The sequence below is a fragment of the Erinaceus europaeus genome, chromosome X (genome assembly GCF_950295315.1).
Source record: "Erinaceus europaeus chromosome X, mEriEur2.1, whole genome shotgun sequence".
In the NCBI taxonomy this organism is placed as follows: Eukaryota; Metazoa; Chordata; class Mammalia; order Eulipotyphla; family Erinaceidae; genus Erinaceus; species Erinaceus europaeus.
Genome location: NC_080185.1, coordinates 453,623 through 479,949, shown reverse-complemented (window position 1 = coordinate 479,949; position 26,327 = coordinate 453,623). Strand labels below are relative to the sequence as shown.

General features: G+C 42.7%; 2 protein-coding genes across 5 annotated transcripts in view; one reads left to right on the top strand and one right to left on the bottom strand.

Annotated features, from left to right (window-relative positions):
• The window catches only part of TMLHE (trimethyllysine hydroxylase, epsilon), a 70,267-nt gene extending 61,954 nt beyond the window's left edge, over nucleotides 1–8,313 (bottom strand). The window contains exons 1-3 of one of the 4 annotated variants that reach the window (XM_060182867.1): nucleotides 8,177–8,313; nucleotides 5,666–6,034; nucleotides 798–849 (exon numbers count right to left, since the gene is read on the bottom strand). The gene's annotated coding sequence lies outside the window, so the exon portion shown is untranslated. The remainder of the gene's footprint in view (nucleotides 1–797; nucleotides 850–5,665; nucleotides 6,035–8,176) is intronic. The other 3 variants (XR_009547491.1, XM_060182868.1, XM_060182869.1) reach the window with 3 other exon arrangements.
• SPRY3 (sprouty RTK signaling antagonist 3) overlaps nucleotides 7,930–26,327 on the top strand; it is a 137,625-nt gene continuing 119,227 nt past the window's right edge. Inside the window, exon 1 of the mRNA XM_060182870.1 lies at nucleotides 7,930–8,053. The gene's annotated coding sequence lies outside the window, so the exon portion shown is untranslated. The remainder of the gene's footprint in view (nucleotides 8,054–26,327) is intronic.

Here is a 26,327-nt window from a genome sequence, read left to right as displayed (position 1 = left end):
AGTGTTTTCTCATCTTGCTTGTCAACTTCTGCCTATGAGTGAGATCATCCCATATTCATCCTTCTGTTTCTGACTTATCTCACTTCACATGATTCCTTCAAGCTCCATCCAAGATGAGCTGAAGGTCACTGTTTTTAATAGCTGAGTAGTGTTCCATTGTGTATGTAGACCACAACTTGCTCTGCCACTCATCTGTTGTTGGACACCTGGGTTGCTGCCAGGTTTTGGCTATTCCAAATTGTGCTGCTAAGAACGTAGCTATATACAAATCTTTTTGGATGGGTGTGTTAGATTCCTTAGGATCTATCCCCAGGAGAGGAATTGCAGGGTCACAGAGTAGGTCCATTTCTAGCCTTCGGAGAGTTCTCCAGACTGCTCTCCACAGAGGTAGGACCCATTGACATTCCCACCAGCAGTGCAGGAGGGTTCCTTTGACCCCACACCCTCTCCAGCATTTGCTGCTACCTTTAACAGCTCAAGCATTTGTTGCTGCTCATAGCCACTCTTTCATTCATCTCGGGTATTAACGAATAATCAAAAAGTATTTTAGCATATAGGCTCATGTGATTCTTAAGTGTTATAAATCTGATGAGTAAAAAAGTTCCTGAAGGAGCCGTCAGTGGTGCACCGGGTAGAGCATTCACACTACCATACGCAAGGGCCTGGATTCAAGTCTCAGTCCCCACCCACGGGAGGGAAGCTTCATGGGTGGTTGAGCAGTGTTGATGGTGTCTTCCCTCCTCCCTCCCTCCCTCTCTTTGTCTCATAACATCCATAAAAAAGGAAAAAATGCTCACCAGGAATAGTGGAGTCCACGGAATTGTACAGGTACCAGCCCCGGTCATAACTCTAGTGGCAAGAAAAGGGGAACACAAAGGAACTCCTTTAGATTTGATTTCTGTTCCCTATAAGCAGCTAAGAGCTAAGAGTAGCTCATTCAAACCCATTTTTTCCCAAAAGAATTTGAAACAAAAGGTTTGTTGCAGCCATAGAATTAGAATATAAAGTCAGCAAAATAGCTCACTTGGCTAGTACACTGCTTTGTCACATGAGCAAGCCCAGTATAAGCCCAACCCCCACCACACTGAAGAAAGCTTCGGCTCTGCGCTCTCTTTTCCCTTTCTTTTTAATTTATTTTTAAAACTATTATCTTTAGTTATTTCTTGGATAGACATAGCCAGAAATTGAGAGGGAAGAGGGGATAGAGAGGGAGAGAGACAGAGACACCTGCAGCACTACTTCACCACTTGTGAAGCTTCTCCCTTGCAGGTGGGGACCAGGGGCTTAACGCTGGTTCCTTGTGCACTGTAACGTGTGCGCTCAACCAGGTGCGCCGCCACCCGGCCCCTCTTTTTCCTTTCTTTTAAAAAGATTTATTGGGGGCCAGCTGCTGGCACAACCAGTTAGGCACAAGGACCATGCACAGGGACCCAGGTTTGAGCCCCCAGGGGACACTGCTTGCGGTGAGGCAGGTCTGCAAGTGTCTGTTATCTTTCTCTCTCCCCCTCTATCGACCCCTCCCCTCTCAATTTCTCTCTATCCCATTCAATTAAAAAATAGGGGAAAATAGGAACAAATGGCCTCTGGAACTGCGGATTCATAGTGCTAGCACTGAAACCCGGAGATAACCCCAGGAGATAGGAAGGAAGAAAAAACTAAGAAAAGAAAAGAAGAAAGAGAAAAAGGAGATCGCACAGGACAGATAGAAACTGAGAGGGGTGCGGGAGACAGAGAGGTAGAGGGAAAGACGGATACCATCCCAGCTGTGAGTGGCAAGCAGGGGCTCGGACCAGGGTCCTGCACACGGGAACTAAAGTGTGCTCAAGAAGGTGGACCACTGCACAGGCACCAGAGATGACATCCTTGAAATATTCCCGGGTTAATTTAGGCTACGAAGACATTCTAGTGATTTCTCAGAAATGTGGATACTTTCCCAGTTCTAGCACTTTCTCAGAGATGTCAAACAGAGTATTGTAGAAACTCATCAGACCATAAAACACTGTGGGGATGCGGGGACAAGTGTTTTGTTTACATGAAACCCACAGTTATGTTTAAACACATTGATGTCTGAAAATCAAACGGATAATACAGTTAAGAAACATGTCTACTCCAAGTACAAAGGCTTTCAATGCCTGTCAGCTACATTTTTAATATAAGAATAAAGGAATGATTCCCAAGAATAAAAAGCAGTGGAAACTAACAGAACATTTTACAGGACACTTAGAATATTTATGATATTGATGAAACACTGTGTATAGTATCAATTTAAATGCTTGAGTCATCCCTGTGAAACTTCTTTCACACACAAAAGCTCTAGAAAGTCTACAGATTAGCAAAGTGGAAGCTGCTACTGTCATTGTACCAGTATTTAAATATGATCTAACTTGTTTCTTTTAACGTTTTTTATCATAAATTGTATATTGTATCTATTTGAATATTTTGTAAATGCTATGCCATCATTAATCCATTACTGATAGTGTATTTATTTTGAGACCAAATGACAACCAGAAACGGTAAGAAAAAAAAGGTGCATCTAGTCATTCTTTTATAAAGGGTTATCTTTTTTAAAAAGATTTTAAAAATATTTACTTAGTTATTTCCTTTTTGTTGCCCTTGTTGTTTTTATTGTTGCTGCAGTTATTATTGTTGTTGCTACTGATGTTGTCATTGTTGGATAGGACAGAGAAAAATGGAGAGAGAAGGGGGAGACAGAGAAGGGGAGAGCAAGATAGACACCTGCAGACCTGCTTCACTGCCTGGGAAGCGACTCCCCTGCAGGTGGGGAGCCGGGGGCTCGAACCAGGATCCTTACGCCAGTCCTTGCGTTTCGTGCCACATGTACTTAACCCGCTGTGCTACTGCCCGACTCCCCCCGAAGACTTCTTTTTATAATGATTTTTATTAATAAATATGCGTTGAGATAATACTGGTTTAAAACATACATATTTCAGGTGTATAGGATCATAATTTTACATCTGGATTCTCTATAACAGTTATCACCAATAGTTCACTTTTCTTTTTTTTATATTTATTTATTCCCTTTTGTTGCCCTTGTTGTTTTATTGTTGTAGTTATTATCGTTGTTATTGATGTCGTCGTTGTTGGCTAGGACAGAGAGAACTGGAGAGAGGAGGGGAAGACAGAGAGGGGGAGAGAAAGACAGACACCTGCAGACCTGCTTCACCACCTGGGAAGCGACTCCCCTGCAGGTGGGGAGCTGGGGGCTCCAATTGGGATCTTCACCCCGGTCCTTGCGCTTTGCGCCACCTGCACTTAACCTGCTGCACTACTGCCTGCCTCCCCTTAGTCATGTTTTTAAATAAAAAGTAATAAGCTTTTGTTTTTTTAAATATATATATGCATGCAGTGGAAATAAAAGACAAAACTGAATTATCATTCCAGTAAAAGAAGAGAAGTGAAATCTAACACCCATTCATGATAAAAAAAAAAAAAGCAGCATTCAAGCAACTAGCAAAAGAAAATGCCCTCAACCTGATGAAAAACAGCTACAAAAATAAACACATCACTATCATCATGCCGCCGTGATCAATGAGAAAAGTCCTCACGCTCCCCTAACACAGGAACAAGACAAATATGCCTGTACTCGCCACTGCTAACCAGCATCACACTGGAGATTCTAGCCAGGGGAATTAGATAAGAAAAAGAAAGAGAGAGAAAGATCCAGCTGAAAAGAAGTAAAATGGCTTTGATATACTCCCATAGAAGAAACGCCCAAGGAACACCCCCTACACCCCCCCCCATAATGATTTCATTCATCAAGGACCTAAAATCAATACTTAAAGGTCATCTGCATTTCTATATACTTTGCACAGAAACTTCAAAGAAATGATAATAAAATAGTTTACAATATCAGGAAAAAAGAATGAAATGCTTAAGAGTAAATTTAATGAACGAAAGACTTCTACACTGAAAACAATGAGACACTAATTAGGGAGATTACAGAAAATCTTAATATATAGAAAGGCTTTTCAATTTCATGTACTGGAAAACAAAATTGCTAAGATGGTAATTCTCTCAAAATTGCTGGGTAGATCAATACAACCTCTGTCACAACCTAGGTGGAGTCATCCTAACATTTCTATGATAATATAAAGAATTCAGAGTAGGCAGAACAATTTTGAAAAAGATCAAAATCTGTGGACTCACATTTCCCAATTTCAAAACAGTACAGAGGACAGCAACCACAGCAGTGTGGGACTGAAACAAGAATGCAAGCAAGACTTGTGCGACGCAAATCAATGGCCAGATATGAACAACCCATTTTCAAAAGCTTCTAAGCCAACTCAGCGTGAAGTGAGCAGTTTTTCCAGTGAATATTAACAGGGCAATCAGATATCCAAATACAAAAGATAATGTAGGTTCCTCACACTACACACTCAAACTATGTCAAAATGGGTCAGTGACATAAATGCAGAAGGACAAATGCTGAAAGTTAAGAAGGACACATGAGGAAAAAGGCTGTCAGGCGGTTCAGGAGCTGGCATAGTTGGCAGAGTGCTGAACTTGCATGCATGATGTTATAAGTTCAAACTCTGACATCACATATGCCAGGGTGAGAACTCTGGTGCTTTCTCTCTCATCGATAAATAAGCATATCTTTTTAAAAAAGAAAATCTTCATGAACTTGGATTATGTAAAGAGTTGCAGTACCAAAAAGCAGAATCCGCGTAAGGAAAATGATAAACTGAACTTTATTTTTGAAAATTTCTTTATGTTTATTTTATTGGATAGAGACAGAATTCAAGCGGGAAAGGTGTGACAGAGAGGGAGACAGAGAGACACCTGCAGCCCTGCTTCACCCCTCGTGAAGCTTGCCCCTGCAGGTGGGGACGGGGGCTTGAATCCAGGCCCGTGCACACTGTAATGTGTGTGCTTAACCAGGTACACCACTGCCCAGCTCCTTAATCTGAACTTTATAAAAATTCAAAGCCATTGCTCTTCAAAAGTACATTAAGCTCCTTTCTCCTTAGTACAGTGGAGAGTACTCCAACTTGTCAAAAATGCCATTAAGGAGAAAAAACAAACAAACATTAAGAAAAGGAAAAGCTATGCTACCAGCTGGGAGCAACTACTTCCCATCAATACAACCAGGAAGCTATTTGTATCCAAAATTCAAAAAGAACTTTTAGGTCTCAACAATAAGAAGGGAAACGTGGTGTGAAGATGGACAGCATAGCTGTCAGTATCTAAAGTACATATAGAAATATCCAACAAGCAGATGAAAAGATGTTCAAATTCATTATTGCTCAGGGTTATGAAAATCCAAATCACAATGAGGTAAGACTTCACACACACAGGAAAGCTGTTTTAAAGGGGAAAATCACGATGTTGATGAGAATGTGGAAACTATCAGTAGAGCCATACACTGCTAGTGGCAATTATGAACGCACAAAGTGTAAACTAGTGGTGTTCCTTTGTAGAACAATGAAACAAAACATGAGGCACACACTTCCCAGGTGACCGACCCAGCGATTCCACCTGTAGGCACCTACTCAAGAGAAGCAGAAACATGTACACAAAAACACGGAAACAAATGTTTAAAGTGACAGTGTTCAAATCTGTCCAAAAAAAAACCCAAAAAAACAAAGAAACAATCCAAATACAAATGGTCCAAAGAACAAATGGGTAAATGTGCGGCACTTACATGCACTCAGTGGGACACTTAGTCTTCAGCCAGGAAAGGAAACGACACAGGGTACCACGTGGCTGAAGCCTGGAAGCGTGCAGCGTTAAAGTAGTCCAAAAGGCCTCAGAGTGTTAAGCCGTGGCCACAGGAAACGTCCAGAAGAGTGTAGTCCACAGACACAGAAAGCATGAACTGCGGAGAAGAAACAGGGAAGAGAGAGAAGGCACTGAAGTGAGGGGACTCGCTGCTGCTGGGTCCTAAGCTTCCCGTGGGCAGACTCCATTCACAAGAAGGGCCAGAGCTCACAATCACCCGGAAATGCAGATTCCACAAGGGCAATTTCCAGGGCATGTCAATGATACCTCCACACAAAGTTGTAGAAGCAGCCTGGGGAGGAGAGAGGGAGCGAGAGAGAGAGGAAGAGAGAGAGATAGGAGACAGTCACCTCTGACAACCCCCAAGGAAGGGGATAGCTTTCTGTCACTGCTGTTACTGCAGTGGTGACAGGAGGGGTGGCTGTTATCCCATGTGGTGGCACTGATTTAGGCCATTTAAAATAAAAATGAAGAAAATCACTGGGGGAGAGGGGCTAGAATGTTGCCACCTTGCAATTGGGAATAGTAATCAGGAGTGTTTGGACTGAAAAAAGTCCAGAGCAGAGGTGACCAGACTGTGTGGAGAAGTGAGGCCGAGTGGGGCTGCCTCAAATTTGAGGGTGAAGTCTTAGTTCTGCCCCAGCATCCTGGCATAGAGCAGGCAGTCACTGTCTTCGGAGGGGAAGGATGAATGAATGAATGAATGAATGAACGAACGAACAGGGTGTAAATGTGGGCCAGCCAAGGCCTTGGCAAGTCCTGGCAAAGGGCCGGTCCTGAGTGCACCGCGGAGGCGGCCTGTGCCAGTGTCTTATCAGTGCTTCCCCATCACTGGAATGAGCAGAGGGGGATCACCGGGTGCCCTGGCCAGAACAACGCCCACGGTTATTCCAGCCACCCCTCCCCAAGAGCCTATGGGTGGGGCACAGTCAAGCTTGGTCGCCAGCCTCTCAGGCCACGAGCCTCTCGGGACACGAGTTCCCGTGCCAGGGCCACGGAGGAGCTAGTGCGGCCATCCCCATCCCCCACGAGCACAGCCAATATCTGCGTGGCAGCCTGCGGCCTCTTCTGGCGGACCCATGTCCACGGTGGCTCCCAGAGGAAAGTGACTCAGCCCAGCCAAGAGGCCTGTGGGTCCAGGGGACCTTCCCTCCTCCTGACAGGCAGACAGCTGATGGCTGCTCTGGACATGTGACTGCCGTTCCCAGGGACTGCCGGGGGTTCCCATATAGATGCTTGAGACAAGGAAGGGAGCGATCTGTCCCAGTCCACACTTCCCAGAAACAGACAGTGAGACCTAGCGCCCTAAAGAAACTGCCAGTCAGCCAACCCAGCAAGTAGTCCCCGAATCACCCAAGTCGTGTGTTATAGGCTGAGTTCTTCAAGTACTGGGATACAGAGACACAGTCACCTCTCATAGTCGTGAAGATCTCACTGTCTTGTATAGTATGTAGTCACCATAATTATCAGTGTGAGGAGGAAGAACTACATAGAGTCGCTCCAGATCAGTTTTGATTCTTGTAGTCTTTCCAGTCAATGTAATATGAGCTGGGTGTGGTTTTTAGGAGTGTTTCCTGAAAGGGGGAAAAGTCAGTAAAGAGGGACCAGGGCTGTTGTAGGCTGTCATGGATGACGGTTTTCTTTCAGTGAGTGGGTAGATGCAGTGAAGCTACCCAACTGTTTTAGGCGGAGACTTTTGCTAGGCCGGACCCTATGTCTATTCGTGACATTCTGGTCAAACAGTCATCTGGTGAAAATGTTTAATAGTGGAGTGTCCACAATTTCGTCCTTCAGAGATAACAGTCAGCTAGAGTATAGAATGAATGTGCTTTCCAGTTTTCGGGGCAGTTAACAGCATTCAAAAGCCTTCCGAGCTGTCATCAGAAGTGTGAGCTTGTCCCCAAGTGCTGCTCTGCTGCTCCTGGCTCTGGCTAGGCATCGCGGCTCAGGAAGGGCAGGCAGAGTGTAAGCTCTGGGCACAGAGCACTAGAGCATGTACTACTGATACAAGGCCAGAGACAGCTGCAAGGTCTCGCAGCCAGTGCAATGGCACTCGCCACTGCAGGAAAGCGCAGCGTGCGCGGGGCTCAGGGGCTCGCTGGGAGCGAGAGTGCCTGCGCGTCCCTGACGGAGCCCGGGCGGAGAAGCCCCGGCGAGTGTGCGGCTCTCGCAGGTCTCGCCTAGCGCCGGGCCCAGCCGGCCCCGCGCTGACCCGGGCGGGCGCGCTCCGTGTGGCGCAGCCCGCACGGCCCGTGACGACAGCCCTGCGGCAGGGCAGGCAGGAGCGGCCGCCGACGCGGCCCGGCTGGAGGTGAGTACGGCGCGGCTCCCGGCCCCGCACGCACGGCGCGGGAACCACTAGCCCCGCCAGCGGCAGGCTCGCTCTGCCGGAGCGCCCCCGCACCCCTTCCTCGACCCCCGGGGCGGGACCCACCTGTACCGGAGCTCGCGGCGGCCGAGCGGCGCGGCGGGAGGCCAGTGTGCGGGGAGGGCCGCGGGCCACCAGATCCCCGCAGTCGCGGCCCGCGCCCCTCCCCCCCGGCAGGCCTGCAGCTCCAGCCCCGGCCCGCCCCTTCCGGTCGCACTTCGGGGGGGTGGGGGTGGGGGTGGGGATGGGAACGGGGGCGGGGGCGGGGGCGGCGGGTGGGGATGGGGGCGGGGGGGATGGAGATGGGGGCGGGGGGGGTGGGGATGGGGGCGGGGGGGTGGACATGGGGCGGGGGGGGGTGGGGGTGGGGATGGGGGCGGAGGCGGGGGGGTGGGGATAGGGGCGGGGGCGGGGGGCGGAGGCGGGGCGGGGATGGGGGCGGGGCCGGGGCCGGGGGCGGGGCCGGGGGTGGGGATGGGGGCGGGGGCGGGGGCTGGCCCGCCGCGGGACGCCATCGAGCCTCCAGGCTATGGCGGACATCCTGGGCCGCGGGTGTGCTCGCCGTCGGGGGCGGGCTTCAGCTGGGGGGCTCTGGTGCAGAGCAGGTCTGCAGAGCACGACCTGTAAAGGCCGGGTCGTGTCCTCACCCTTTCGTGTCCCGTCTGTGTCCTCACCACGCTGCTGTTGCTGCTGGCGGATTGCGCTTTGCTCTCACTGACGTTCTTTCGCGAAGCTTCCCCGCTTTCTTGCCTGTGGGTCACGTAGGACTCACCGCTGTACTCCCACCGATTCTGTGCCGCGCCTGCATCCCAGGGTCCAGGCACCTTGCTAGATACTATCAGCAAGACAAGGGGATGAAGTACACGTCCCCACCCACCCTGCACGTGTGAATTCTAGAATGGTGCGCACTGCAAAGAAATACTTCCAAGTGCACTGACAATGCTGTGGTCTATGCAAACTCAGCGCAAAATTTAAGACCAAAAAACCGAAAAAGTGAGTACGTATTGGAATTGGGAAGAGACTATGCAGAAGCGCTCCCACTCAGATGGCATATATTGGTCTACTGTCAAGAGGGCAATAAAGAAATCTATGTACACATGTCTGTACCAGCAAAAAACAAGATCCTTCGTTGCTCTGTGATTCTCTCTGCCCTGTGTTGTACCATCATTGCTATTCTTCGTGGACTACTAACACTCCTTGTTCTTAACCACATTTTCCTACTTTCTCCTCTGTATCCTTCCCAGATGCATTTATAGCCCCCCTTTCCATACACTGGTTCGAGATTATGCCCAGTAGGTTCAGTACGAACACCAGGGACTCACCATCATTAACCAATTCTCATTCTGGATTATTGTTTATTCTTTCACATACTTGTTTTCTACGATTAGCATTCTCTAGAGAGCAGAAGCACTATCTTCTCCAATTTCCCCCCAAGCCCCTACCACAAAGCCTGGAATGCAATGAGTGTTCAGTGATTAGCTAGTGAAAAGTGTTGACGATCAGTGATTATAGGGGAAGACTCCAGCCAAGATGTGAAATGATGCACAAGAACAGCTGAATAGGATAAGATTCGAGGTTCTTGTTGGCATTCCATCATGCAGCAAACATTCGGAACAAACAGTTCACAAAGATTAACTGTACTGTTAAGCTCTGGGTGTGATGTGGTACACAAAGGCCAGATACACTCCATGGCCTGATAGAGTCCAAAGAACAAACAAGAACTGGCCAGGAAACCAGGAAAAGAGCTAACTTTTCAGATAGAGGGAACAGCCTGAGATCAAAGGCCCTGTAATATCAAGGAGCATGAGACAGTAGTGATCAGAGTGCATATAGTCAATGCAGGGAAAGTGAAATGGGAAATACCCAGAGCAAGGCTCAAAAATTCGTAGAGAAAGCCAGCTCAGTCATTTCAAAAAGAAGCCAGCTGCCTTAATAATGACTGACATTTATTTTTTGTTTAGATAGTTTTACTTTATTTTAATGAGAGAGACAGAGAGAAGGGAAGAGAGACAGACAGAGACCAGAACACTGCTCAGCTCTGGCTTACTATGATGCTGGGGATTGAACCTGGAACTTTGTCCTATATGACAAACACTGGACTAAATGTTTTATAGCAGGCACTTAAAGTAGATAATATTATCTTTGCTTTACAATTAGAGAAACTGGGACAAAGAGGGGTCAAGCAGTTTCATCAGCAGTCAGGCTTCAGGGCTGAATGAGAGATTTAAGCATACATTAGAATCTGCCTCCACATCCTAGGGCAGATCATAATAAAAACATAAGTGAAAACTGTGAACAGTCTTTCATCAGACATCATTGTTCTATGATTTTTTGACACTTGTGAGAAACAATGCTAAGAAACACTACTCATTCATTCTCCACACATAACTTTGGTGGAGCCGAGCCAAGCCAAACTGAGGAAGGAAGAAAACAGTGGATACCCTCCCTCAGTGCTACTCTGTGGGGTGCTGGTGTCACTTCTCTGGCCCTTGACTACAAATGGGCATCGTCATGGCATGTTATAGCATGACATGACTGAATGTGACAATCTGTGTAGAGTGCCTGTCCAGGTGGGACACACTGTCAGTGCTCACTGTGCATTAGCTGCTATGGGACGACCATGGCGATGACGTTGCATTTCAGTGACTGAAGGAGGCGTGAGCAGCAAGGGAAGAGGTGCTTCAGATATAATTGGAAGAAGAGAGACAGACTATTTTTGAATGGGGAGTGATACGAAAGTGTGCTTCTTTCTCTTTGCATCACTTGTATTTATTTCCACCTTCTTCTTCTCCTCCTCCTCCTTCTTCTTTTTTAACATGAGCAGAGTCTTTGCATTATTTGCTTCATGCTCATTTGCCTTTTTTGGAACATGTTTCTTTCTGAGTTTTTAATGCGCAGAAATGGTTTCGCTCTACATTTTCAGAGAACAAATCAAGGCTAGCTTTGTGTGTTAAAGGACTCAGAAAATGCCCAGATCCCCATATTGCTTACTTGAATAGTAACGGTTTATCACAGAATGCTGAAGGGAAGTTTCTGTCTGTATGTAGTTGGGCTCATATTTTAACATGAGTTGATTTTGAATGCTTACATTATTTGAATCATTAAAGTTTAAACCAGAACTTCTATGCTGAATCCAGGAAGAAAGGAAGAGAAAGAGGGAGAAAGGAAATAAGGAAGATAAGGAATCTCTGCTACCTTTCTCTTTCACATTGTTTGTCTCTTCTCTGGTTAATGGAAACTTCCATTTTTTCTAGAGTTTATACTCATTAATTATCTTTGAAATTTAATATAGATAGAAATGGGCTGAGTTGATATTTAACATATTTAAATGTGTCAGTAAGCAGATGATTCTGCAGAATACTACTGAATGATTTTCCTTTTCTGTGTTTTATTAGGAATGACATTTATTCAACCATTCCCTCATTTTTTACTTTGCACTATTCTGTGTTGCAATTGTTTGCTTGTTGCTTTATCTGACTATGGTGTGTGTGTAGCAGCTAACACAAATATACTTTGCTCATATGTTTGTCTCTACTTACACTCTTGACACCCAAGGCCAAAGGAGATATATATATTGGCAAAGGATCACCTAGTGAGTATTTCAGGTTTCATGGGCTCATACAGTCTATGTCACTACTCAGTTCTACCTTCATAGAGAAAAATCAATCATAGATAATGTTTCTGTGATGAGTATGGCTGTGTATCTGTAAAACTTTATTCTTAAGTGTAAGTAAGGAAGAAGAATCTGATCTGTAGGCCGGTCTTCAACAACCTAATCTTTGCTGTAAACCAGATCATCACCACCCCTTCCATGGGCTGTTTATCTGTAATATAGACCATGAACATGATTGCCTTATCTACTGATGGATTAAAAAAAAGACATGTTAGTGTCTGAGGATGTCACCATTTATTTATGACTATTAACTAACTCAGCCTATACAGTAAGTTTTGCAGTGAGGATCTACTTCATTAGTTGAAAGTGACAAAAAGCTACCTGGACCTAACTTAGATGATATGGAGAAATGTACTGGAAGAGAATGGAGAGTCTCACAAAGTTTAGGGAGTGGGATAATCAGAATTTAGGAAGGGCAAGACAAAGTTAGGCTTCAGGAATGGTCAAAATCAAGTATTCAAATACAATTCCATCTATGCTTTATTTCTGTTCTTCCATGTGCATTTATTTGTGCATTTGTGCTATCCCCTTCTCCTTCTCCCTCTCCCAATCTCTCTCTCTCTCTCTCCTTCTCTTTCTCTTCTCTGACACACACACACACACACACACACACACACACACACACACACACACACACACACTCACACACACCAAAGCTGTTTGTTTTTGAGTCCATGCAACACGGATATGTGGTAACTGATGCTTTTCTGAACTTTTCTCATAGAATTTCAACAACTGGAGATACAATGCTAGAGTTTATCAGAGGTCAAAAAATGAAACCAAAATTCAAAATAATGCACACTTTTAATCACTTTTAAACAACTTTTAAAGTCATAAACAGGATTAAATTTCACAAAAACTTCACAGTGATGCTCATTACAACTATGCTGGTAAACAGGTGTAGATGCCGACCCAAGATGCTGGTTTCCATGTGTCATTCACATATAAATAAAGATCTGTATGTGGTCCGGGAGGTAGCGCAATGTAGAGGAGAAACAGGACTAAACAGAAAGAGTTTTCAGACACCAATACAGGTTTGTTTGTTTTTACTTTTTTTATATTTGAGTTTTTATTATTATTTATTTTCCCTTTTGTTGCCCTTGTTCTTATTGTAGCTATTATTGTTGTTGTTGATGATGTCATCGTTGTTGGATAGGACAGAGAGAAATGGAGAGAGGAGGGGAAGACAGGTTGGGGGAGAGAAAGACAGACACCTGCAGACCTGCTTCACCGCTTGAGAAGCGACTCCCCTGCAGGTGGGGAGCTGGGGGCTAGAACCAGGATTCTTACGCAGGTCCTTGCGCTTTGTGCCTCTTGCGCTTAACCCGCTGCGCTACCACCCGACTCCCAGGCTTTTTTTTTTAATGTGTTATTCATTTCATATGAGACAGGAAATTTTCAGAGAGAAGGACAGAGAGAATCCAGAGCATTACTCCAGTTTATATAATGCCAAGGATCAAACCAGAAGCCTCAAGCTTGCAAGTCCTTTGCTCTGCCAGTTGAGGTACTTTCCCAGCTATCCAGTATAGGTTTGCCCCTTGTGAAGGAAGAAGGAAGGAAGGTGGAGAAGGTAGGAGATATCTCATGCTGCAGCACAGCTCCCTACAAGTTTCTGGCAGCCCACCTAGGAACTCCATGGCAAAGACTGCTGATCAGAATCCTCACCTTGGGCAGAAATCACCCTAATATCCCTCCTGTGTTGGGAAGCTAGTCAGAGATACCCGAGAAGGGAATTGTCTTGAATCATATAATGGAAAAAATATGCTTCAAGTGCTGCAGAGGGTGGTTTTTGGTTAAATCCACTCTTCACAGTATGTTTTCTATTACGAGAAAACCTGGCACTCAGCTCTCTATCACAGATACTATCTGGGGAAGAGATTCATTGGTCAGTGTTAAGTCTGGTGTGCGTCCAGGACTGTTGCTAGATCAGCAGTGGCATATCATACTAAAAGACAAATTTTGAGGGCGACCAACCATCCCACTTTGCCTAAGGCTGAAGAATTTCCTGGGATGTTAGAGTTTGCTGAAAGTGGGACGGTCCAGGGCAATGTGGGATGGTTGGTTGTTCTAATGCTAGGAGAGGTGAAGAGGACACTAAAGACAATCCTATAGGGCTGTATATTATATACTATATAAAGAATCAGGTTTTATGGGGGAAATTTTTATGGTGTAGTATTTTTATTGGATTTTGGAGGGTTTATGCAGGTTCCAGAACTCTTTTTTTTTCTTTTTTCTTTTTCTTTTCTTTTATTTATTTATTCCCTTTTGTTGCCCTTGTTGTTTTATTGTTGTAGTTATTATTATTGTTGTCGTTGTTGGCTAGGACAGAGAGAAATGAAGAGAGGAGGGGAAGACAGAGAGGAGGAGAGAAAGATAGACACCTTTACCGCCTGTGAAGCGACTCCCCTGCAGGTGGGGAGCCAGGGGCTCGAACCGGGATCCTTATGCCGGTCCTTGTGCTTTGTGCCACCTGCACTTAACCCGCTGCGCTACAGCCCGACTCCCAGGTTCCAGAACTCTTGCCTTCAAAGTACCAACGATCTCATACTTTATTTCCTGCCATGCTCGTTGTTGTCTTGTTTATTCACATATTCTTCTTCCATTTGGGACACCTCTTCTCTCACTAGAATCTCCTCTTTCCCTTGTTCCATTGTTAGAGAGAAATGCATCTTGCCATTGCCTTTGTTTCTACAAGGGAAGGTTTCTCTAGATGAAGATTGAATTTCATAGTGAATGCTAACCACTGATAGAGCACAGCACAAAGTAGCTGTCAGGATTCTTAGCTGAGTTCAGTAGAAACTGAATCTTACTGATTTAAACAAACAAACAAGGAAATGGTTAATAAAATCATTTGTGAATAGGACCCCTGAAATTTAAAATATTAGAAAGCTGCAAAAATATGCAAGGGAACTGTTTACAGGTATTGAACAATGATCATCACATGATTATAATCTATAAGACAAGACAAACTCATAAGGTAAGCCCTGGATTCTTTGGTTCTTTGCTTGGTGATGACTTCTTGACCCCAACATAGAGAACTGGATTCCAAACTAAGCTTAGCAGTGTCACTAAGTTGAGGAGCCGAAGATCAGAGTTCAGAGTTTCTGGAACAGGTGAACACTGTGAAGCAAGACATTAGGAAAGACAAAGCTGTGAAGATGTTGGAATGGGTAAACATATCTTGGGATCTTTAGCAAATCTGTCAACTTGGGGGAAAAGTAATAGGAGTTATACATCTTAACTTACTATGAAGCCGCGTGTATCAAAATGGTGTGTGTTGGAGTAAGAAAATAAATCAGGCAAGTCATAGGGACAGAATAGACTCTATTAATGGGCCTATACATACATACTTCATACATACATACATACGCTGAGTTTTTTTATTTGTAATATAGAAACATCAAGGTAGAGAGACAGAGTGAAAGAGACCACAGCACTGAAGCTTCCTCCAGTGTGGTGGGGGCTGGGCTCAAAAGTGGGCCATACACATAGCAAAGCAGAACATGATCCAAGTGAGCTGTTTGGCTGGCCCCGTGGTTGGGTTTTTTCCTCCACCCCCCCAGAACGCTGCTCAGCTCTGGTTTATGTACCCAATGGTTAAGTCTCATATAATTCTAAAAATATCTGCTCAGGAGCATGGCACTGGTACTGTCCACAGAGCATAGTCAGATCTCACAAGTTACATGCATTTGTGTGTATGTGTATAGTTCTATATATTGTATGACATGGGTAGCTTCATGTCATGACCAAACAAGACAGTGCACATTTTTTTTTATCAACATAGTAAGTTCCTTGTTGCCTTTTTTTAATTAATTAATTTATTTTCCCTTTTGTTGCCCTTATTGTAGTAGTTATTATTGTTGTTGTTACTGATGTCGTTGTTGTTAGATAGGACAGAGAGAAATGGAGAGAGGAGGGAAAGACAGACACAGACAGACACCTGCACACCTGCTTCACCGCCTGTGAAGCGATCCCCCTGCAGGTGGGGAGCCGGGGGCTTGAATGGGGATCCTTACGTCGGTCCTTGTGCTTTGCGCCACGTGCGCTTAACCTGCTGCGCTTAACCTGCTGCGCTACCGCCCGACTTCCTCCTTGTTGCCTTTTATAGCTATATCCACTTTGCTCACACCACAAGAATGTTTCCTATCTTTATAATTTTGTTGTCATTCCACATTTGTGTGTGTGTGTGTGTGTGTGTGTGTGTGTGTGTGTGTGTATTTATGGCCTTTTTGGATTGATTTTTTCACTCAGTCTAGCTGTCTCAAGATCACTTTAATCTGCTGTGTTAGTAGAGTTTTTTTTATCACATGTTATTTCATTGTATATGCATCATAGTTTGTTCAGCCATTTGCCCATCAAAGAACACTTGGGCTATTTCCAGTAGTTTACAGTCATGAATAAAGCTGCTATGAACATTTATTTATAGGTTTTTATGTACACAGAGTTTTTATTTTTCTGGGCCCAGACATAAATTGCTGAGTTATATGCTAGTTAATGTTTAATATTTCAAGAGCTGTTTTCCACATTGACTATACTAGTTGATAATCCCACTGACGATTAGTGATAAATCCAGATTCTATGGCAACTTTCCAACATCTTATGTTGTCATTATTTTTTTCTGGCCCTCTGATAGGTCTGTGTTAGTATCTCTTTGTGGTTTTAATTTGCTTCCCTGATATTGAACAAAAGTCTGGGTGGTTAGGGTTACCCTTGTAAAATATCTGTCCATGCTTCTTGGCCATTACTTTATTTGAGCTGTTTTTTGTGTTTGATTTTTGAGAGTTCTTTATATATTTATGGCACTAGCCCTTGTTGTATATGTAATTTATAATACTTTTCTTCCTCTTGTTGCCTGTCTTTTTTCATCCTCAAGTATTTGATAGAGTAAAAGCTTTGAAATTTGATGAGGTTCATTGTCTGTGCTTTGGGTATAAAATCTAAGACATTTTACCTAGATCTATATCCCAAATATTTTCTCTTACATGTTTCCCCTAAAAGTTATAGTTCTGTGTTTTACATATAAGACCATGATTCACTTTGACTGAAGTTTTGTCCAGATGTGCGACTTATGTCAAAATCTGTATTTCTACCTACAGATGTACAGTTGCTCCAGGACACCTACTGAAATATTATGCTTATGTCATTTTCTTTCTCCTTTTTTTAATTTTTGGATAAAGACAGAGGAGAAAGAGAGAGAGAGAGAGAGAGAGAGAGAGAGAGGGAAAGAGAGAGACCGACCACAATACCAAAGCTTCCTTCAGTATGGTGGGGCTGGCATTGAACCTGGATTGCATGTATGGCAAAGCAGCACACAGGTGGGCTGTTTTGCTGGCCCTGTGCTTATGCCATTGAGTTACGTTTGTAACTTTGCTTAAAAAAATATTTGGACATGTATGTGTTAATCTATTTCTGTTTTTTTTTTTTTGTTGGCTTGAACTCCAATCTCATTTTTTTATTTCTAAAATGAAAGTAGATTAGAAGCATCCAATAGCACAGCTATATACAAGATACTGGGTACTGTACAGCAAACCATAACAAAGGGACTTTTCAAAGTTAACCGAATTAACAAATAATGTGATGATAATATTAACTATCGATTGTCTTTTTGAACCCTAAGACAGCAGGAACCTCACATCTTCACTATAGAGCCCCTACTTCCCCCAGTCCTGGAACCCTTGGATAGGGCCCACTTTCCCGTATGCATCTCCCAATCCAAACCAAATAATATTGCATCCGCCGATCACAACCTAGCCAAAGCAATGATTGCCACCTCAACATGCTTCACCTCAGACTGTATCCAGAGACTTCACGTGTGGAATGACAACCCTTCAACTTCATTACTCGGGTGAGACCTTTCCTTTTATAGTACACTCTAATTTCATCTCAGGTAGTTCACTTTCTAACAAAGTCCCATAATCTAGTTATACACCAGTTTCTGTGAGAGAGAGCTTATGTGCACACGTATCCATAAACTACTGCAAAATATATACCTGAAAGCAGAAGTACACTAGAGTTTGCAGTGAGTACCTCCCTAACACTTCCTCTCCACTATTCCAAACTTGGGATCCATGATTGCTCAACAAATTGTTTGGCTTCATATGTTAACTCTCTTTTCAGTCACCAGGTTCCAGATGCCACCAGGATGCTGGCTAGGCTTCCCTGGATTGAAGACCCCACCCATGTGTCCTGGAGCTCAGCTTCCCCAGAGACACACCTTACTAGGGAAAGAGAGAGGCAGACTGGGAGTATGGACCGACCAGTCAATGCCCATGTTCAGCGGGGAAGCAATTACAGAAGCCAGACCTTCTACCTTCTGCAACCCTCAATGACCCTGGGTCCATGCTCCCAGAGGGCTAGAGAATGGGAAAGCTACCATGGGAGGGGGTGGGTTATGGGGATTGGGTGGTGGGAATTGTGTGGAGTTGTACCCCTCCTACCTTATGTTTTTGTTCACTAATCCTTTCTTAAATAAAAAATTTAAAAAAAATGAAAATATTGACAAGACTTTAGGATAAGAGGGGTACATTTCTACACAGTGCCCACCCCCCAGAGTGCCATATCCAGTCCCCTCCCTTGATAGCTTCCCTATTCTTTATCCCTCTGGGAGTATGGACCCAGGGTCATTATGGGGTGCAGAAGGTGGGAGGTCTGGCTTCTATAATTGCTTCCTGGATGAACATGGGCATTGACAGGTTGTTCCATACTCCCAGCCTGTCTCTCTCTTTCCCTAGTCGGGCAGGGATCTGGGGAGGCGGGGCTCCACAACACATGGGGAGGTCTCTGCCCAAGGAAGTCAGGTTGGCATTGTGGTATCATCTGGAACCTGGTGGCCTCACCCGAGATTCCGAGGTTGAAATCAGCTTCCTTACAGAGCTCACACCAGGTGTTGTCTCCAAGCTGCCATCTTGCCTCCACTCCCTGTTTTTTTTTTTTTTTTTAATCTAGTTCTCTTGATCTAAGTACCTGCAAGCTGCTTTGATTGTTTGTTACTTTTGTGTACTGTCACCAATACTGGTAAATAAGGGATACAATTTGTGTTCATTGATTCATTGACATTTGCATGTTTCCCTTGATTTATTTTTTTTATTTACACCCTTGGTGATGTTCTATGTTTTTATTTTAGGGAAGTTCTTTTAGTGTTTTTTGTAGGAGTTGTTAGTGGTAATGCATTTTTCTAGCTATTTTTTTTACTGGAAAGCTCCTTATAACTCTTTCAAAAATGATTCATAGTATAGCTGGACAGAGAGAGTATTATTGGGCAGAGGTCTTTTCCATTCAAAACTTTGAATATATCTTGCCAGTCCATTCTGACCTTCAGCATTCCTGTTAAGAAATATGCTAATAGTTTTATAGGGGTCTTCTTATTGCTAGCTCTGCTTTCTTTCTTCTTTTAGAATGATTGGTTTTTCGTAATATTTGTGAATCCAATTATTATGTGCCTCTGTGAACTTTGGTTTGGATTGATTTTGTTTTGAATGACAGAGTTTTCTGGATTTGGGGCTGTGTCTCCTTCTTCAGTTTGGGAGAATTCTTGGCTAATGGAATTCCATAACTCTGTCCCTTTCTCGGTGGTCTTCCTGGCACCCTATGATGTGAATGTTATTCCTCTTTGTGTTGCCCCACAATGATCCTATATCGTCCTTTTGTTTCAATTCATCATTCTCTGTGCTGGATTTTCCTGATGACTTCCTCTACCCTATCCTTTAAATCACCATGTTGATTCTTGACTTCTATCTTGAATATCGTCTACTTTTTACACTGGAGTTTTTGATATATTAATTATGCCTTTGAATCCCGAAATCTTTGTCATGGCTGAGTCTGACTCTTGTTTTGTATCTGCAGCTTTCTTTCTTTCTTGCCTTTTAACATGCTTTATGATTTTATTGCTAGAAGTCAAACACAGTGCATTGGGCAATAGTACTGAGTTAAGCCTTTGGTGTTAGGTGGTGCTTTAATCTTAGGTTGACTTTGTTTAATGTTTAATGTTTGCTATAGCTGTAGGTGTCAAAGTCTTCGAATTCCTCTAGTGTCCTTGATTTTTGTCTCTCCTGTTGTCACTAGTATGCTTTAAGAACTACTTATCACATAAAGCCTGCCTTTTGTCAATCTTTCATCTATAATACACTGTAATTCTAATGAAACTTTTTGGTTTCAGGGTAAGGTGCAGGAGAGATCATTCGTTTTATAAAGTAACAATTTAATTTCAGTTTTTATTTCATCGGTCTATAGCTCTGGACTGTGTCCATAACAGCATTTTTAAAGCTATGTCCTCTTAGTGGTGCTGGAAGGCCTAAGTCAGGAAAATGCCTCCCCCATAAGGTAAGACTCCCATGAAATCCTCTCCTCCAGAGAGTAAGTCTTTGTTCCAAGCCATGACTCAGTTTGGAGAACACACTGTAGCGGATAGCACACTGTTTACTCTCTACGCCCTTGAAAAAATTAGGTGGGGATTGTTTTTGGCTCTTTATCATAACTAGGTGGGGCTTATGTAGGCAAAAATCCTTGAAAGTACACATGTCCCCTTAAGACTGCAGCCTTCGGAATTTCTCTTATGCAAGGCAGCCCACACTCAATCTTCAGCAATTCATCAATTTTCCCGTTTAAGCCAATGGTATTTCTACTATAGGTAAAAAGATCTTGACTTTGTGACCCTGGACTTAGTAGTATTTATCGATTTGGGGGGGTGGCAGTTTGCCCTGCAACACAGTTGTCTATGTCTGAGTAAAGTCATTCTTTTGGTCTGGGAAGACAGCATAATGGTTATGCAAAAGGATTTCTATGCCTGAGGCTTCAAGGTCCCAGGTTTAATCCCCAGCATCACCATAAACCAGAGCCAAGCAGGGCTCTGGTAAAATCTGGGTTTTGTTGTTATAAGGATAGTAGAGACAACTTCTGAGGTATTAGCATGCTAGAGCTGAAACCAGGAGTCTCAGTTTCTAAAACCATGATCTTATGACTTGTCTAGCCAAGTCTCACTGTTATGGTTGCACCAGCAATCTTTGTGACTTTTTTCAACCTAACTAAAAGTGAAAGTCCTGAGCTTATGGAATGGAGTACCTCTAAGGTCCGAATTCTTGTGAAAGGATAGTGCAGTAAAAACATTCACTACTGGAACAACAATACATGAAAACTTTTCTTTCTGAGCCAGTGAAATAGTTCACTTAGATATGTGCTGCTTTGCCATGTGCACGAGCCAGGCTCAAGTCTGGTTCCCACCTCATTGAAGGTGGCTTCTGTGGTAGAGTTTATTTCACTCTCTCTGTGTCTCTATCTAAATAAAAAAAAACTTAAAGTAATTTCTGAATTGGCTTCAGCAATGGGCTTAATTATAGATCAGATACCTATAAGAAAAATAAAAAGAGGACGTATACATGGAAAAATGGATCATGAAAGAAATGAAGCCCAGGTTTACTGTTATGCCTCACCTAGTACCTCAAGGAATTTCCACTTCTGAGTAACTGTGAGCAAACTGGCTGATTCCACCATGGGTCTGCTATCCCATAAGCACCAGATTCCGGTTATATACAAATGTGTACATATGTATGTATGTCATGATATATATATATATATATGTATGTATATCATGATGTAATGAAAATATATTTATAATGTAGGAATATAGTTCTTTCAGAACAAGTGCTGCAAAAGAAACCTGCTCAGAGAAGTCTGTAAAAGTTGTGACATTGGCAAACTCAACAACAGAAAGACTTGAGCTGAAGATTTTTATACTCAGTTCAAGCCACCTTCAGGTATGAGTACAAGTCTAGTGAACACGTAAAACTAAGAAAATAGACATATGAGAGGGGCACAGTGACTAGAGTGCTGGACTTACAACATAGGGTCCTGTGTTCTGTCTCTGGCACCGCATGTGTCAGAGTGATGTTCTGGTTTTCCCTCTCCTTCTCTTTCTTTCTCATGTTAATAAATAAAGAAAACTTAGAAGAAAATACTCTTACCATGACTAAGGAATTTAATAGGAAAATATTTAGATAAGAAATACTAAGAGCTATTTGGCATGCATTAGTTGATGAGGAGTAACTGCATTTATTTAGACTTTAATATAAGAATAAATGATATAGATGGAATGAAAAAATGCAAGCAAACATTATTTTCTATGAAGTATAGATATAAATAACAATAATAGACAGTAGAATGATTAGTTCTTAGCAATTGAAAAGTAAGAAGATAAAGATTTAAATCAGATGCTGGATCAGAAAAAGGGGAGAGAGAAAATTACTAGGAAGTTTTGTAATGATACATGAAGAAAAATAATAGATTTTATCTTTAAAAGGCACACAAAGGAATGCCACTGACTTTTGTATGTTATTTTTTGTAGCCTGACACCTTACTATATTTGCCTGATGATTCCCAAAAGCTTCTTGCTGGATTCCTTAGGTTTTTCTGTGTATACTATCATGTCATCTGCAAATAGGGAGAGTTTGACTTCTTCTCTTCCAATCTGTATCCCTTTAATTCCTTGCTGCTGCCTGATTGCTATGGCAAGAACTTCCAACACTATGTTGAATAGTAATGGTGATAGTGGGCAGCCCTGTCTAGTACCTGATCTGATGGGAAATGCTTCCAGTTTTTCACCATTGAGTATGACATTGGCTGTAGGTTTGCTGTATATGGACTCCACTATCTTGAGGAATTTTCCATCTATTCCCATTTTTGTAGTATTTCGATCATAAAGGGATGTTGCATTTTGTCAAAGGCTTTCTCTGCATCTATTGATATAACCATGTGATTTTTGGTCTCGCATTTATTGATGTGGTGGATCACGTTGATTGATTTAAGCCAACCTTGCATGATTGGGATCAACCCCACTTGGTCATGATGAACAATCTTTTTAATATACTGCTGTATTCGGTTGGCTAGAATTTTGTTCAATATTTTAGCATCTATGTTCATCAGAGATACTGGTCTGCAGTTTTCTCTTCTGGTTATGTCTCTGTCTGTTTTTGGTATCAGAGTGTGATGTTGGCTTCACAGAAGCTGAAAGGGAGGATTCCAGTGTCTTCAATCTTCTGGAAGACTTTTAAAAGTAGAGATATTAGTTCTTCTTCGAAGGTTTTGTAGAATTCATTTGTAAAACCAACTGGTCCAGGACATTTATTCTTGGGAAGGTTTTTGATAACTGTTTCAATTTCATTAGCTGTGATAGGCCTGTTCATATTATCTTGTTCCTCTTTATTTAATTTTGAAAGTTTGTAGGTATTTAGGAAATAGTCCATTTCTTCCAGGTTCTCTAGCTTGGTGGCATGTAGTTGTTCATAGAAGCTTTGCATGATATGTTGAGTTTCTGTGGTGTTTGTTGTGATATCTCCTCTTTCATTTATGATCTGATTTATTTGGGTCTTCTCCCTTTTTTGTTTTGTGAGTCTGGCTAAAGGTGTGTCGATTTTGTTCACTCTTTTGAAGAACCAACATTTACTTCTGTTGATCTTTTGTATAGTTTTCTTATTTTCTTTCTTTTTTAATGACTTTCTAAAAATAATATTTATTTCCTTTTTTTGTTGTTGTAGTTGTTATTGCTGTTGTTATTGATGTCGTGGTCGTCGTTGTTGGATAGGACAGAGAGAAATGGAGAGAGGAGGGGAAGACAGAGAGGGGCAGAGAAACATTGACACCTGCAGACTTGCTACACTGCTTGTGAAGCAATGCCCCCAGTTGGGGAGCCGGGGGCTTGAACTGGGATCCTCACTCAGGTTCCTGTGCTTTGCGCCATGTGCGCTTAACCTGCTGTGCTATCGCCCCTACTCCTGGTTTTCTTATTTTCAATGTTATTTATTTCTGCCCTAACTTGAGTGATTTCTGTCCTGGTTGCTTCGGGGTTCCTTTCTTCTTCTTCTTCTTCTTCTTCTTCTCCTTCTCCTTCTCCTTCTCCTTCTCCTTCTCCTTCTCCTTCTCCTTCTCCTTCTCCTTCTCCTTCTCCTTCTCCTTCTCCTTCTCCTTCTCCTTCTTCTTCTTCTTCTTCTTCTTCTTCTTCTTCGTCTTTAAGATGTGAAATCAGGTTGTTTATTTGAGCTTTTTCTTGTTTCCTAATGTGTGCTTGTATGGCTATGAACTTCCCTCTCAGTACTGCCTTAGCTGTGTCCCAAATATTTTGATAGCTTGTGTCTTCATTTTCACTGAACTCTTGAAACATTTTGATTTCTTCCTTTATTTCCTCTTGGACCCAGTAGTTGTTAAGGAGTGTACTGTTGAGCTTCCACATTTTGGGGCTATTACTAATCTTCTGTTGATTGTTAAGTGTTAGTTTAGTTCCACTGTGGTCTGAGAAGATGCTTGGGATGATTTCAGTGCTCTTGGATTGGCTGATGCTGTCTTTGTGGCCTAACATATGGTCTATCCTTGAGAATGACCCATGTGGACTTGAATAGAATGTGTATTCCAGTTTCTTGGGGTGAATGACTCTGAAAATGTCCAATAGTTCTAGTTTATCTATCTCCTCATTTAGCTCCCTCATGTCTTTATTGACTTTCTGCCTGGACGATCTGTGAAGTTGAGAAAGTGGGGTGTTGATGTTCCCTCCTATTATTGTGTTGATTATAATATATTGCTATAGCTTTTTCGGTAGATGCTTGATGAATTTAGATGGCTTTTTATTGGGTGCATAGACGTTAATAATTGTTAAGACCTCTTGATTGACTGATCCTCGGAGCACTGAGTAATGTCCATTCCTATCTTTTTAATTTTATTTATTTTAAAGTCTATTGTGTCAGCTATGAAAATAGCTGTTCTTACCCTTTTATGCGGGCCATTGGCCTGTATGGCAGTTTTCCATCCTTTAACTTTCAGTCTGTGTTTGTCTTGTTGAGTTAGGTGGGTTTCCTGCAGACAGCATATGGGTGGGTTCTGTTTTCTGATCCATCTTCCTAATCTATGCCTTTTAATAGGTGCATTCAGGCCATTGCCATTTGTTGATAGTATAGATTGAAGATATTTTAACACCATTATTGTAGATTTTTAGAGTGTCCTGTTATATGGCATATTTATGGTGGTCTGACTGTTTTTATAGGAGGCCTTTCAGAACTTCTCTCAGGGCAGGTTTAGTGATAGTTGATTCCTTCAACTGTTGCTTGTCTGAGAAGCTTTTTATGTCTGCATCTGGTCTGAATGACATTCTAGCAGGATACAGTAGTCTTGGTTGAAAGCCTTTCTCATTGAGCACTTGATAGATATCTTGCCATTCTCTTCAGGCCTGTAGTGTGTGTGTGTGAAGTCCGCAGCTAATCTTATGGGTTTTGCTCTGTAGGTGACTGTTTTTCTCTTTCAACCTTCAGGATCAATCCTTTATCCTTATTCCTTTTTCATTCTCAATATGATGTGTCTTGGTGTCTTTAAGTCTAGATTAATTCTGTTTGGGACCCTCTGGGCTTCTTGAACCTTTATGTCTTTTATGTGGTCTAAACTAGAGAAGTTCTCAGTTTTTATGTCCTCTAGAATGTTTTCTTCCCCTCCCTCTTTTCTCCTCTGGTAAGCCAATAATACGTATATTAATTGTTTTGAAGTCATCCTATAGGTCTCTGTTGTTGTTCTCAGTATCTCTTAATCTCTTTTTGAGGTCTCTTACTTCAGTTTTAGTTGTCTCTAATTCTTCCTCAATCTTGCTAATTCTGTCTTCAGCTTCATTGATTCTACTCTCTCCCCTTCTACTGTTTGCTGGAGTTTATCTATTTTGTTACCCTGTTCTGATACTGTATTAGCTTGTTCAGTTAGTAGTGTTCTTAGCTCAGCTATTTCAGCTTTCAGCTCTCTAATAACCTTGAGATAATTAGCGTTTTCTTCCAGAGTCTCATTTGTTGTTTCTGCATTTATGATGACAATTCTTTCAAACTCTTTACTCACTCCTGTGACTATTTCTTTAAGTAGCATTTGGATGTTGATCTCATTATTTTATGCTTCAACCTTTGGGGGGTCTTTAGGTGGACTTTTGCTATGGGTCACTTGTCCAATATTTCTTCTTGGTTTAACCATTCTATATAGTATGTTATGAGGTACTTTTCTCAGCACTTTTAAGTCCACTGAGCACTCTTGCCTGGATTGACTTGTGTCTAAGTAAGATTGTTGTGGAAATTAACAGTTGTTTGTTGTATTCCTGAGTTGGAGCACAGTGGCTGTTAAAGCCTCTTTTGTTCTTTTTTCTTTTTCATTTGTTTACAATTGTAGCTGTTTGGCTTTTAAAAAATTTTTTTATTTGTAAAAAAGAAACATTGACAAAACCATAGGATAAGAGTGGTACAGCTTCACACAATTCCCACCACCAGACCTCTGTATACCAACCCCTCCAGTAATAGCTTTCCTACTCTTCAACCCTCTGGGAGTATGGACCCAAAATCCTTGTGGGATGCACAAGGTGGAAGGTCTGGCTTCTGTAATTGCTTCCCCGCTGAACATGGGCGTTGACAGGTGGATTCATACTCCCAGCCTGTCTCTCTCTTTCCCTAGTGGGGAAGGGCTCTGGGGAAGCAGAGCTCCAAGGCACATTGGTGGGGTTGTCTGACCAGGGAAGTCTGGTCTCATCCTGTTAGCATCTGGAAC